Here is a 12,089-nt window from a genome sequence, read left to right on the forward strand (position 1 = left end):
ATGACTGCTCATATCCACTCAGCATGAATTACTGCTTTATAAAGTAGATGGATATTTTTCCCTTGTGTGCGATACACTATAGTGTATCTAGTTAAAAACAGGAGAGAGAGATTTGTATTTTCTACTGCTTATTCAAATTTTGTGTACTAGATATGTCATTTTTTTAATTGCCTCAAAATGTTACACTGAACAATTCTCTCAATTTTTATGAGCTACTAGTTAGCTCATACTTGTTTTCTTCCTTTTATTTAAAGCCAAAGAATTGATTCCTGATCATTTCACAGAAGAATAAGTAACTCACAATCTCGCCCCTACTTACTACACATAACAAATTACAGATGCATATTTCCTGTAGCATACATTAATGTTATAATAACAAGCAACTACTACAAACAATAAAAATTACAAATTTAACTCCTTCATTTAGAATAACAAAATCAATAAAGATCAGCATTTAAACTATGCTTATAAGGTTAATACATGTAAGGAAATGTTCACAGTTTTTAATCTAACAATCACTGACTTAGAGACTAGATACTAAAGTTTAGCATATATTTAGGCATGTAAGGGCTCAAACTCTGAACTCGAGTGCTGTGGTGGCTGCATCATTTGCTCCATCAACTTCTGTTCAGAGTAGAAATCAACTATATTCAACATGAGATAGCCAAGTGTTCAAAAGATTCTGAGTACATAAATTCACAAGCACCATTATCGATGGAAAACCTTACTAAATAAATTTCTCATTCCTAAAAATCAGGAAATGGTGAATTTCACACACACAAAAAAAAACTTATGTACTTTGGCTAGAGGCATCTTATGAACTATATGCAGCTTAGAAATGCATTTTGGGCAATATGCAAGTACTTATTCCACACAGATCGCTAAATTCAATATTAACACTGAAAAAATAATAGCTCTTATATTTACAGTCAGTTAAGCTGCCCTGCAACACCATTTTTTTCCCCAAGATATTAATACCACTGTGTCAGAAGATTTTTCTATGTGCAATAGAAAAAAAATAGGAAAGGCAAAAATGGCCATATTAAAAACTAAGTAACTTTAATTACATTGAAGAATAGGGATTTTTTTCTAGATTAGTGTGTTTGAAAATATTAGTAACATGGTTTACAGTAATAACTGCTTTAATCACTAGTCTAAAATTGATGCCTCAAAAAGCCTCACACTCTATACCACCTACAGTGATGCTACAAAAAAAAGGAATTAGCCTTCGGAAACTATTTCACTGAAATTTAACTCCACAAAGGTATGAATTCAGTGGTATCAGTTTAGCTATCAATATGCAAGCTAAGCAACACAGACACCTTAAAAATGAAGACCTAATTTCATGAAACTTTTTCAGACTTTGAATTAAAAATAACTTATCCAAAGGAAGATATTACTTTGAAACGAATGAGTCTCAAGCCCAGCACTCTCTTATAAATCTCTCTCAATCTTTTCTCTCTTGTTCTGATTAAGTGACATGCAATGGCTACATAAGACAACAAAGGTTAGGAAAACATAAAAAAATACAGTGTCTGCTATTATCAAAATGACATAAAAAGATGGTAATATTTGGCTTTTATCTTGGAAATAGGTCTTAATTATCCCTCTGCATCTTCAGCATGTATTTAATTTATATATATTCATAAAATTACTACTTTATTGTAGAATGACTACACAAACGACTACTCTTACTATGAAATCAAATTACTACCTTTTGTATAACAAGGAAAATTAATGCAATTTCTAGCCAATGAGATAAAAATCTTTTATTTTAAATCACTTTTTAAAATAAAAGCTCTTGCTAAGCAGTTTATATTCATAAATATATTTATTAGTTTATATTAATAAATAGAACATGCTAAACACCCCCCTATTTACCACCTAGTATACATTTAATATTTTCTTGCATTCCTACAAGCAATGGCATTTATGCTGTATTAAATGTATATTTATCATTTCCCCCTATGTATGGTTAGGTACACACAGACTCAGACACAGCTTCAATTTGACCGAGGAGCCACAAAGGCATAACATGTTTGCTAAAGGCACTTATTTACAAATAAGCAAATAAAGACAGTATTTTACATCTGAGTAATTCTCCTCAGTATCAATGATGCCCTGTATTCCAGAAGTTAAGATCCTATTCTGTTTCCAGAGGCAGCAACCAGCACAATTCCATTACTTCCTTTGTAACAGTCATTATTTTTTAACACTTCTCCAGAGAGCATTTTTTATTCATCTACTGACCAAATGAAATAGTTGCAGTTTTTAAATCTCTCTTCGCCAGAAAATCTCTCTCTGTATTCGTCATTCTACCTGACTATATGCAATAATAAATTTAATGAATTCACTTAGGAACTCTTAGAGTAACTCAGCTTACTACTTCTTATTCATCTGTTACTAATGAATTTCTACATTCCATTAGTCTGTCTATTCACCTTGGCTGTTTTTCTGGAGTTCTTCCATCTTCCATGATACTTTTTCATTAAAATAATTTTATATTACATATAAACTTTTTCTCTTCTTCAGTAGTGTTATTCCTAAACAGCCCAAACATTATTATAAGATATTAATTTACATACTGAATTTCTGTACTAAGTAAAAGATCTCTCAACCTTAGTCATTCATTAATCTGATCTCTCCAGTCTAATCTTTGAATTACTATCCCAGTATATGAGTACCATCTGTACAAAATCAATAGCAATAAGGCAATTTTAATGGAGCCTGTCACATTTCCTTGGGAATAATTAAGGTGTCACTTGATCTTGAGAAAGTCTTTCTGTAGCAATGACTCTGGGTTTTTTCTTAAATAATGTCAAAATTTAGATCTACTTTGTCTCTTCTGAGATAGTGAAATCCGCTTATTTAATTTTTCTTCATTCAAACTGTTCTCATAATCTTCAAAATTTCATAACTTCATATGTTTGAAATGTTTGTATTCATACAATTTGTGCTGGCCTGCTAGGTGCATCTAGCAAAAGGCCAAATCTTGTTTTTCTGCTCCAATGACAATTGCAGTATTTAAAGAACCTGTTTGGTCTTTTAAACAATGAAGGAATTAGATTTAGAATATCAAAAGAAGAAATGTTTGTGAAAAAGAAACAAGAAATTATGACAAAAACTATTCTGCAACAGTAACATGAAATTAGTCCTGTGGTCATAAACTAAAGCCATCACTATTGTTCTATTCTATAACTCCTGGGCACAGCAATCTATAATACAAAATAAGATGCAATATTGTCATACACCAGTGTCATGATTAGAGCAATAAATTTTAGAACTGTACATTATTTTTATATATCTTGTACTATATAGAACAGCTAAATGAGAAAAGTCATCTGATGAAGGAAATAAATCACATGTGAAATTCTTCTGAGAAAACAATCTACTTGTTTCCATGAAGTATTTTATTACTAAGCAGACTGATCAACTACAGAAGCAAAAAGTGACCCTAGTTTACAGCTGTCACATTTTGATTGAGCCAAAATATGCAAGAAACACTTTCTGTGTGCTATTAAATTTCAACCATTGTAGAAATTTCTAGCTTAATTACCTGCAAACATCTCATGAAAGACCTATTTTTCTTACTGGACTACGTATGTAACCTAAATATAAATAAAGTCACCCACTAAAATGGATGCTTTCTAAGAGAAACAAAATCCAGATTTTTTTTTCCCCAATATAAATTTACTGGAAATTAATCACAGGATAATTTTGATTTGTAGACACTTGTGGAAATCATACTGTTCAAATTAACTTCATACCTTGACTGGGCTTCTCTTGGCCTTACCTATAACAACTCTAAAAAATTATGAATTTTTGTATCACATATTTTCCTTAAATTCTTTATGTTCACTTTTAAATTCTTCAGACTACCTTGGACCATCAATCATGGCACTTTTCTGTATTGTACCAGCCTAGAAATTGATTTTTTAATATATCTATTGTTCTGTGAATTGCAGACACACTAAACTGTCAGTCGGTCAACTAATACATTTTCCTGTACAGGAATATGAAACCACTTTCTATTTGAAAACACCAGAAAATTCAGATTTCAGTGCACCTTTTTGCAAAGTATATTGCTAGTTACCAATGTTTATAGGAAACAAAAAGGGATTTTTGCTGGAGGGATGACTGACACCAAAGAAGGCCTCAAGCATCAGCTAGTTAGAAAGCTCTTAGTGCACCGGCCTTTTCTCTGTACCCTTCCTATGGGCAGCTCCACACAACATAGACTCCTTCTCCATACCTTTTCCTAAGCCTTTCCTCTGCAAGACCAGATAACTCCTTCCTATCCCTTACACGACCACCTAACCCTGTTTGCTCCTCATAGAGAATCTTACCTTACCTGTTCCTCACACAGCCTCCTGTCCCTTCCTCCTCACAGCACGGCCAACAGACTCCAAGTGCCCCCAGCTAACTCACCCTTTTATCACACCCACAGCTCTGAGGGCAAGGCTGTTCCCACTCTTTGGTAAATAGCACAGCTGCAATATATCGGGGCCAGGACTGCCTTCAGCATTATCTCTGCCTGTCCTCTCACAGATTTTTCTCCATGATGCTGAGAACATAAAAATATTAGACAGCATTGACAAACTTTTAAAAAGAGCAGAGGAAATATTTATTTATTTATTTAGGTCATCAAGTGCTGAAAACTAATTAACGTGGGTATTTTTATAATGAATCTCACAACACTACATTTATCAATGATCTGGATGAGAGAATCAGGTGCATCCTTAGTGAGTTTGCAGGTGATGCAAAGATGGGTTGGAGTCTTGATAGGGAGGCAGGGAGGCAAGGAGGCAGGCTGGCAGGCCCGCCCGCCCTGCAGAGGGATCTGGACTGGTTGGATCAATGGGCCAAGAACAATTGTATGAGGTACAATAAGGAGAAGTGCCGGGTCCTGCACTCGGGTCACAACAACCCCACTGCAGCAACACTGCAGACTGGGGGCAGATGGCTGGAAAGCAGCCCAATGGAAGAGGGTCTGTTTGACAGCCAGCATGAGCCAGTGGCTGAACATGAGCCAGGTGTGCCCAGGTGGCCAAGAAGGCCAATGGCACCTGGCCTGTACCAGCAATAGTGTGGCCAGCAGGGCCGGGGCAGTGACTGTCCTCCTGTACTCAGCACTGGTGAGTGCTTGAGCACACACCTGGAGTGCTGTGTCCAGTTCTGGGCCCTTCACCACAAGAAGGACATTGAGGTGCTGGGGCATGTCCAGAGAAGGGCAGCAAAACTGGTGAAGGGTCTGGAGCTCAGGTCTTATGAGAAGCAGCTGAGGGTTGTTTAGCATGGAAAAAAGGAGGCTCGGAACAGACTTTACAGCTCTGAGAGGAGCTTGCAGCAATGTGGGTGTTGGTCTCTTCTACCTAGCAACAAGCAACAGGACCAAAGGAAGTGGTCCCAAGTAGCATCAGGAAAGGTTTAAATTGGGTATTGGGAAAAAATTTCTTTACTGAAAGGATTGTCAAGCTTTGGAACCCAAAGAACTAGTGAATCACCACCCCTGACGGTATGCAAAAGACATGTGGATGTGGCACTTAGAGTCATGGTTTAGTGGTGAACTTGTCAGTGCTGGGTTAATGGCTGCACTCAATGATCTGAAAGGCCATTTCTTACTTATATGATTGTATGATTCTACTATTTCAGGGAATGTTTTCTCTCTAGAAAGATACATTAGCTAAATAGATTCAACAGTAGGTGTATTGTTAATACTAAATTAGGTAACCCTTCTCAAATAATAGTAATTAAAATACTAAAACCAACAGAATGTTTATGTGCTCCACTTTAGCTTCATGTGAAGATAAATCAATAGCAACAAACATGGCAAATTTTTGGGGAGAGACCACAGGGGGCAATGAAAACAAGCTAAATCTAAGGCATAACTTCTACATTTATGATAGCCAGGATACAAGAGTGCTGGGAATAACTATTGAGGGACAAGCCTTTCTCAATCGTGGTCAGTTCTCAGCTATCCATAAGAAAAAAAAACCCAAACAAACTGGATAATCTAATCTGGATAATCTGCTCAGGTTCCCCACTTATTCATTCCAGCTTCCTCACAAGGAAATCTAGGTATTAAAGAGGGCAGTGAACACAACCTACAGAGAGGACACTAAAATACAAGAGGGGTAGGCATTTTTGCCTTTTTACTCTATGCCTAATGAAAGCAGCCCACTTTCAGATCCAAGCAAAACTCTGAAGTACTATGTACATGTTTTTTCATTTAAAATGATATTGCATATGAATGATGCAATGTATTGCATGTAAAATGATATTGCCCTGTAACCGAGTTGTTTCTTCATGGAATGAGCATGATGATTATCTTACAAAAGTACTAATCAATTTTTTAAGTGACGCTAAGTTACTGCCATAATCTAGCCTCACATCCTACAAATCACACAACTTCAGTCCCTGAGCTCAAATTACGGTTGAACTGTACCATATAGTTCAAACAGTATTTTTTTTTTCAATTAAAAAAAATAAAATATGGAGAACCTTTTGTTTCAAAGTTATAAGGCAGTGTCAAAAGGTCACAAAAAATAGGTGTTGTATTTTTGGTTTAACTGATTAATATAAGTTATGAAAAAAAAATAATGCAAATGACCTCTAAACACTATCTGTCACTTGAAACTCTACAAAACCTCTCATTTAATAAGTTTAAAAGAATTAGAGATCATGCCTTTTGAAAAAAAATTGAGATTTCTATCTAGGAGGGAGATTTAGAAAACAGATTAACTAAAACCATTTAGATTTCAACTGTCTAAAAGTACTACTTCCCCATAAAAAGAATTGCTTTCTGTTTTGATTTGTATCTAAGACATCACCTAAGACACCACATAAAACATTTAAAGACATTTTTCTTCCTTTTTAATTTAATGGTGAGGCTCGCAGAAAACCTTTATTAGACAGCAGTTTTCTTGAAAGACTGACAAACAGAATCAAGGACATCCATTATCAACAGAAATACCCTTGCTTATTTCTGCCAGGCTTTTTAAATCTTTTTTGTCTCACTCATTTTACTTTCAAAAGTTGTTTTCATCCAAGACTTCATTAAATTTGAGAGAGTGAGGGGGGATTAAAAGTAAAAAATAAGAAAAATAAGATAAAGACTGTAGGATAATAAAATTAAGTGATACTTATCTTCCTACCCTTATAGTAAGATCTTTTTAATATGTATCTAGAAAGCAAGTGAAAGGAGCTGTTTCTGTGCAAAGTGACTCAGTTTCAGGATTCTGTCAGACAAAATGCTTTCTTCTCTTCTTTTTTCCTACACCTAAACTATTGGTCTTTCTCTTCAGCATTCTACACTCATTTAGCTGTAAGTCTAAATTCCCTACGGGTCCATTAAGTATGTTGCTAGGCAAACAGTCCAGTAGCAACTGTGAAACAGCAGGTTTGGATGGGTGCCAGTTTTATAGGTCACTACACTGTAAACCTTCACATCATTAGAGTAGAAACTAGTCTTGCAAACTGCAACCATTACTACTGATAGTCTTTCTTTTCTCTGAGAAGAGAGTCATTCATACTACACTTTTTCCATAATGAGTATTTCTAAATCAAAGGCATAGATAAGGATAGTATTTTTCCATATACTAGAAGGGTAAATTCTCTACTTATTGAATGTTTTAATGTTATCTTATCCTGTGTTTAGAAATAATAGTCATAGCCATGTTAGAGATGTACAATTATCATGGGACAAATCTTTATCTTACAAACTCAAAGACCACATAAATATAAAAGAGGACTTAACCTTAAGGAAGAAGATTTTTTTTTCTTTTCTTTGTTGTAACAATAAGAAAAAGTAGACTATTCACACAAAATTACCCAGCCACATTATTATCCGATTCAGGAAGGTTCCTTCTCTTTGACTGAAGTATTGTATCTTCGCTGTAATGTAGCATTATCTCGAAAATGAGCATATAAGCCCTTCAGTGTGATCTTTACATTAATTCAATCAAAGAACTCTAGCTGAGAATAGCAAACTGCACAGTCCTGCTGATGTGACCACACTGCATTACCCTGTGGAAGACCTGCTGCTCCAGTTAATAAGTTCAGAAATAAATGGAAGTGGAAGGTTCCTTGCCTATGGAGCAGCAGTTGGAATTTGATCATCTCTAAAGTCCCTTCCAACCCAAACCGTTCTATGACTCTATGATTCTATGAAATAAATATGATCCCAGAAACAAAAACACTTCCATATCATTGTTTTTACAGGCTGGAAATACAGCAATGAAATCAGCACAAAAAATTGCAAAATGAATGATGATCCACAAGAAAAATGCAGAGCTTGGGCATGTACTTGTTTGGGTTTCTCCAGTTAGTAGTTTGACATTGGAGCACTTCTGAGCTGAAGAAAGAAAGTGAAGCAGAGCAAACTAAAAATATTTCTTCTGTGAATTTTATATACATGGGGATTGCTTTAAAATATATATTACTGGAATGAATAATAATGATAAAAAGTCATTGAGAAAGCAAAACACTCATGATACCAATCAGTTCTTGAGTTTCTGTGTTCTTATTTGTTCATTATCTGTAACATTTTAACTTTTATGGTAATAGAACTATGTCAATAATCCCCAGCCTTTATGCTTTCATGTACAAGAAAATGAAAAATGGATTTAGATATAAGAAATGGAAATGCATAAGCTGAAAGATCACCACTGTCAAAGGTACAGAGATCTAAGCAGCGACAGTTATGCCAGGGATTTCTCATCACTATTACGTGAAAGGAAAATAGTGACATTTTTCCAATTAGCCCTAGATAATCTTCTGTCCTCCCTAATTTAATGGTCCTTGTAGAATTCTTTCAGTCTTAACACAATGCTCCATATATATTTACTTCTCCAGAAATGCAAAAAATTTGAAGCCAAGAAATTGATTGTTTAACGTTATTATAATCTTGAAAGGTTTAGAATTTGTCTACTTATCCTGTCAACTCCTGAGCAAAAACATCATTAGACAAAGCTATCAGCATTATTTAAAATCTCTGACTTATATCTATTTTGACTTGAACAAGTAAGATGGCAACTTACGCTTCTAGTTTTACAATTTCCGTGTGTTATTTGGTCTATTTTAAAAAGAGGATCAGCAAAAGTAGCTCATGAACCCTCTCTGATTCTATTCAAGCAAATTCTTAAATCCATCTAATATATGTACATAAACAAAGATGCCAGAAAGGCTTATTAAAGAACCCCCCTTTTACAAAACCCTGAGTGCTTAAAAGAAGCCTGCTGGGACTAACAACCTGTTTTTCAACTGCTTTTAAAAATTTGGCATTATAATTTGTGTACAAAAGACAAAGATTAGGTACCAGATACTACTAAATTCTATGTTGATATTTGCTTCAGAATGACTTGCAAGTTGTTAAACTGAAGGGCAAAAACTGGTACCTCACATTTGATAGTTTTATGGGAATTTTGTTAAGAAACTTAATTTACATGTTGTGATAAAAAAGCAAGATGCCATTTGGCTCTAAGTGCACACTTAAAAAATACAACCATCTGACTGTTAGGGGTATATTGCCTTTTTTTGTAGACGAATGTCTGGGCCCTGAGGGCACACAGGTCTTAGTGTCCCTACTTGACTCCCCTCAAGTCCCAGCCTCATTTTATAGCAGTCTCTGCCCCAGCCATTCCAGGGACACATGTCCCAAGCCCTCTCAAAGAACAGACTGTGGGCACTCCCACTGTGGCCTGTCTGCAGACCTGTCTCTGGTCCCTTCAGTTTGGCTGCTGACAGAACTCTGGGATGGCCCCTGGCCCTGGCTCATCCCTTGCTCTGTTGGTGCTGTCGACAGACCGTGATACCATCTTGGCTCTGCCCCCAGGTTTGCACCTCCTGATGAGGGCACGGGGTGCTCTTAGCTTGCCCCCCTTCAAAAATCTGCTCTGTTCTTGCTTCTCCCTGACAGCAGACACAGGAACATGCTTGTGTTAATTCATTGTCTCAACAGGAATGATGAGGGCTTTGCTCTTAAGCCTAGAAATGGAGTAGGTCATCCCTGGACACAGTGGAAGCTGAGAAAGTTCCTATGCAAACAGCAAACAGGTGCCTGTCTAGAACTGAACCAGATGCTGCTTTCCTATTCATGCATTTAGGCACAGAAATAGCTTCTTAAACCTGGCCATCAGTGTTTTGCCAATCCATATTTTTTAACTTACTAAATAATATTAAACAATCTATTTTTCTGTTTCCTTGGTAATTTCTTTAAGTTCGCAGAGATACTTTCTTGTTTCATTAATATTCTTGCCTCTACTTTTCCTGAATTGGGAAAATCAGACAAAACAAAACAAAACAAAAAATCATAAGCATGAATTCATGAACAGAAGTTTGAAGCTGGACTGAGACAGTCCATTTCATCAGAACTTGAACAGCCTGAGAAGTCTGTGAATTATGCCCTTGTTGAAAACAATAGCAATGACTAAGGAATTAACTCCTTTCTGTAGAGACACAATCTTCTTTTTTGCTACATATTTAATACGGGAAACTCATAACATTAATTTTTTGCAAGTAATTTGCTTCTGACAGTGGATCAAAAAGATGCCTAAAATAGTTCTAAATGTGCTCAGTTGCTGAGATAGCATAGTCATGTTAGCACAGACACTGCATAATGCACTTCAGACCACTAGCTGTAACATGTTTTTGAAGATAGTGGTATATTTAGAAATTCTTTTTTATAAGATGTATAAACCCAAAGAAACTCGGTTGCCTCAAAGAGACAGTCCCATTTCAGAACCCAAGAAGACAGGAAGGAATATGATTTGGAGTCCTATTTTAAAAATCAGTATTTTTCTAGACAAAAAGGTTAATAAATAAAATATACTTTAAAAAACCATAATAGATTAGAATCTTTCCATGTTGCAACATGAAATGGAGTCCACTGCTATTGTCTAGGGTATGCTGCCTAAATCAATAGAATTTAGAGGAAAAACAGCTTTCTAACTGTCAAACACACTCACCTAATCAATATCAGAAGTAATTGAATTACCATGCAGCTCAGATTTCTAAAATGGTCTTTATGAAAGTTTAAAATCATTATACACTTTAAATCAAACCAATATTTATTATTAAAAAAAAATGGAAAGACTTAAAATGCATTCGAACAAAAACAACACACTTAAAATATTTGAATGAAATACAAGTTTTATGCAACACAATTACATCATTTGCCTTATCGCTTTAAAAAACTCCATAAAGATGCTACAAAAAATTAATGAAAATTTAAAGATAAGGAATCTATACTACACAAACTTCTGTTGGAAAACACAAACTACATTAACACTCTGCTTCATGTTCCAAAGAATATAACAGCCTCTCTTCCTTAATTGCATTTTTTGACATTTCCTCCATCAATCACAATCAAATCAAGAAAAAACACTGATTTGATTACTGCATCTGCCCAACAAAATGGCAAACTTCACTACATAAACACTACTCACTGCTGATTGAACAGTTAAATCTTATCTTGCTCCTCTTCATAATAGGCCAAATTAAAATATTAGCCTCACAAATGTTGGCCATGTATCCATGAGGGGATAAACCCTCCCGAGAGTGTTTCAGCTTATAGATGCAGCTCTGAAAAACTGAGAAATTAAGCTAACAGTTGGAGACTTGTAACCATGGTTTATAAGCATAAATTAGATTTTTTAAAAAATTATATATGCTACATGATATTATAAAGATGGTGTATCAGACAGAAGCTATTTTTAATCTGTGGTTGTTTGCATTTTGGGGCATATTGGGTGTTTTATTTTCTAGAAGACAATTTTTATGTTTATCAATTTCCATACTTAGTAAAATGAAAACAGCAAACATTTATTCCTAAAGCCTTGAGGTCATCCTGACTTTGCCAGCTGCAAGAGAAACTCACTCCAGGCAAAAAGCTGAAGTGCTTTTAAATGTAAAATGTGCTCTCTTTCACATGAGCAAGCAGCCTGCAGGTAAAAAATGCCTGCCACAGATTCAAAAGATAACAGTAGGGTTTCAAGCTCTCTTACAGAATATTTGTAACTAAATTTGTTGATTAGAAGATCACTGAATAGCATAACAAACAGTTCTATAATATGCAATAGGCACAAATGTGA

At 35.3% G+C, this 12,089-nt stretch overlaps 1 protein-coding gene across 3 annotated transcripts in view; it reads right to left on the reverse strand.

The window, feature by feature from the left end:
• The window catches only part of IMMP2L (inner mitochondrial membrane peptidase subunit 2), a 420,423-nt gene that overhangs the window by 267,485 nt on the left and 140,849 nt on the right, over positions 1–12,089 (reverse strand). The gene's annotated exons all lie outside the window — the stretch shown is intronic.

The sequence above is a fragment of the Prinia subflava genome, chromosome 4 (genome assembly GCF_021018805.1).
Source record: "Prinia subflava isolate CZ2003 ecotype Zambia chromosome 4, Cam_Psub_1.2, whole genome shotgun sequence".
Taxonomy (NCBI): domain Eukaryota; kingdom Metazoa; phylum Chordata; class Aves; order Passeriformes; family Cisticolidae; genus Prinia; species Prinia subflava.